Source organism: Haliaeetus leucocephalus, unplaced genomic scaffold (genome assembly GCF_000737465.1).
Source record: "Haliaeetus leucocephalus isolate CR32 unplaced genomic scaffold, Haliaeetus_leucocephalus-4.0 Scaffold228, whole genome shotgun sequence".
Taxonomy (NCBI): Eukaryota; Metazoa; Chordata; class Aves; order Accipitriformes; family Accipitridae; genus Haliaeetus; species Haliaeetus leucocephalus.
The window spans coordinates 24,001,026-24,004,221 of NW_010972664.1; the positions used below are offsets into that span (position 1 = coordinate 24,001,026).

General features: G+C 57.1%; 1 protein-coding gene across 4 annotated transcripts in view; it reads right to left on the reverse strand.

The window, feature by feature from the left end:
• The window catches only part of ZYX (zyxin), a 12,168-nt gene extending 9,158 nt beyond the window's left edge, over positions 1-3,010 (reverse strand). For 2 of the 4 annotated variants that reach the window (XM_010567612.1, XM_010567608.1), the window contains exons 1-2: positions 2,883-3,010; positions 1,776-1,859 (exon numbers count right to left, since the gene is read on the reverse strand). The gene's annotated coding sequence lies outside the window, so the exon portion shown is untranslated. Of the gene's footprint in view, positions 1-304; positions 517-1,775; positions 1,860-2,882 lie in introns of those variants that run through there. The other 2 variants (XM_010567609.1, XM_010567610.1) reach the window with 2 other exon arrangements.
• Positions 3,011-3,196: the final 186 nt, after the last annotated feature.

The following is a 3,196-nucleotide window of genomic DNA, read 5'->3' on the forward strand; positions in this document are numbered from 1 at the left end:
CCTTCCCCCCCGCCCTCCCCCCCCGCCCCCAGCGAGGCCGAGCGCCGCTCCCTGCGCCGCCGCCCGCTCCACTCTGCCCCTGCCGGGAAGGGCCGGCTCCCCGGACACCGACCGGGACCCCCCCTCCCCACGCTGCCCCCCCGTCCCCGTGGGGTGCCGGGGCGGCAGCCAGCACCGCTGCGGCCGGAGGGCAGGCCCGACCCGCTCCCTTCCACCACCGGCCTCGCCCACAGCCCCGCCGAGGCGGCTCTTGCCTCAGGAGGAGAGCCGCGTTTCCCTCGGTCCTGCAACCCAGGCCGCAAACCTCATCCGTGCTAGAAACCTCCACGAAGCCAGACGCTTTGTTGGAAAGCCCGGCGTGCCTACAGTCCTCCTAACACCCCAGCACAATAGTGCTTCCGCCAGCACCGGGGCTCCGCGCCAGCGGTTCGAGTTGGCATGTTCCAGTCGGTGGCCCTCCACGCTGCCGGCCTCTCTCGCACGGACAATAACAGCTGCTGGGACAGACAGCCCTGGTGCCACAAACGTCCGCCCACCCGCTAATTCACCCGTGGCTGCTGATAAGACCCCCATGCCCCCTTCTAGGCGCTCCCACGATTCGGTGCAGCGCAGCAAGATACAGTAACCTGCAACAGCTTCCCCAGGTCACAAGCGCGTGACAACACAGACAAACGTGAAGTCCGTGCTGCTCCACTTTTTGTTCCCTTTGTGCAGGGCGGATGAGCTGCATGCACTTTGACAAACTCTTCTGGGCTATTCAAAAGGAAGAAGAGGCTGCGACAGTAAGAAGCAGCAGCCAAAAAGCTGTGCTGAGCATTTCCCACATGATCCAGCAAGGGAAAGGGCCAAGGCAGAAGAGTAGTTAGCAAGGTCTGTCCTCCATCCCTCAAGACTTGTTAGGGGTCAACAGACTTGCAAGTCAGAAGGGACTGACCAACACCCTCCAGTCTGCAGCTTCCCACCAAGCTACAGAAGCTATTAAAAAGACCTCCAGCCTTTCTTTGGAGGCTTCTACCTCGTGCTCCACTGTTTCACCATGGTGTAATGAACCACTTGGTAGTGGTTCCACCAGAAGCAACAGCATTATGAGCAGAACGCCACAGTGACAACGTCACTTCTGATCATGATCCATACGGGGGTTAGTCAACACAGAAACAGTCTTGGGACGTTGGCTGCTTCACAAAAAAGTCCTGGCTTTGCTACCAGCAGCTGCTATCTCCCTTAACCCAAAGCAGCCCATTTCCTGGTACGCTATGTCGCACTTAAGGCCTTTTCTGCTCAGGGCTGTCTCCATCCAGCAGCTGCCCCTGCTCGTCCTCACTTCTGTTTATCGGTCCACCCCACACTGACCAAACAGGCTGAGAAAGGCTGGCTTTGGGGCGAGTCACTCCCCCAGCCCTGCAGCATTGCCAACACCATCTAAGCCTTACCAGAAACACACAGCTGATGCAGGTCCTGTGGCACTAACTGTTTGTAAAAGCTATTGGAGAGGGAGTGTCACACCAGTAGACCTAATCTCAAATCCTTCTCATCCTCACATTTTCCCTGAGGGGAGAGATTTTTTCTGCCTGCTGTAACAGCATTTAGGATGACTCAAGTGGAGCTATGAAGAAAGATGTCCCCAAAGGACACAGCCAGGATACTTAGTTGCTTCATACACTTTCTCTCCAACAGAGAGCAAGGAGAAGTAGGAGGACAGAACCAAGCGACGCCTCCCTCAGCAGCAGGGTCACCTCCCAGAAGGTCCCATGGTGGGTCTGCCACCTCTTACGCACCCAGACAGCTTTCAGTTCTTTGACCCCAAGACACCACTTTTAAGAGTTCAGCTCCTTTCCCAAGGTAGCGAAAGCAGGAGGAACCTGAGGAAGCAGAGAGCTGAGTGTTATTTTTCATCTCTGTTGGTAGAAAGCAGTTTGGCTCCAGCCACACAGGGAGCCCCCCGTAAAAGCTGGCCCAGCACAGTGGTCTGACACACCGCATCTGCTCTTCCCCTGTTTGCCAACTTCCTCCCAGCTGAGGAGGGTCAGAGGGAGAACTATACCAGAAAATACAGACTGTGAACAGATTTAGGAGTTAAGATTATTTTCATCCTCTCATACAGAATAATTCCAGAAAGTTCTCCCAGCCTGGCCCAAAGTTACAAAGCTTCAAAGAGAGCAAAGTCCTATCAGCCATGCAAGCTGCAATGTAGAGCCTCAAAACAAGCGGGCTGGGGGAGGGGGGCATTCAGAGCTATAAACTTCTCCCACGTATGCCGGGCTTGCCTCCTCGCTGTGCGGGGGGGGGGGGGGGGGGGGGGTTTAAAAAAAAAAAGGAAAAAAAAGGAAAAACTCCAAAAAGCTATGCAAACATATTTAAAACATTAGGAAGTTCTACGACTTTGCAAGCACTTGCGTCTTTGCTTTCTCAGGGCACTCCCAGAAAGGCAGAAACTCACAAATTAAACAAGTTTCACGCACAAAGAGCCCCAGATTCCTCCCTCTCAAGCACATCTGGAAAAAGGCTCCGTAGGTGCCTCGCTCATCCGTCGGCGCACAAAAGAGAGCTTGTCCCGAGCAAAACCCGGCAACACCCCCTCCCTCGTCCCCGCTGCCCCAGCCACACAGGAGCCTTCAGCTCCCCTCCATTTCTACCGCCAGGGAAGAAAACCCACCGCATCCACACACACACACACACGAACGCGAACCTCCCTTCTGCGGAACGGCAAAAAACCCCACCCCAAACCCCACGAGCCCCCACCGTAAATCAACCCCAAACCGAGAGACTTTGCAAGAGGCGACCGACCCTCCCGGCGGGGGCGGCCGGAGACCCCCCGCTCGCTCGATACCAGCCCCAGGGCCACAGACAAAAGCTTTTTCGCTGAGCCAAGGGAAGAGACTCACCTCAGGGGACGAGGCTGAGGGGGAAATGCCGCCCCCCGGGGCTGGAGATGGCGGGGCTGGGCTCCTCAGCCCCCGCACGGCCGGCTGCCTCGGCCCGCCTAGCCCGGCCGGGGGAAAAGGCAGCAGAAATGAAAAGGTGGGGGGAGCTGCTGAGCCCAAAGGCTTCCTACCAAGTCGCGGAAAAAAAAAAAAAAGCCTCGCCCAGGCAAAGTTGTTTGACCATAAAAGGAGAGAGGCTGCGCGAACAGCTGAGCTCCCTCGCTGGGGAATGTGGCAATGAGGTAAGGGCCGGGGGCGGAGGGGGGGAAGGCGGG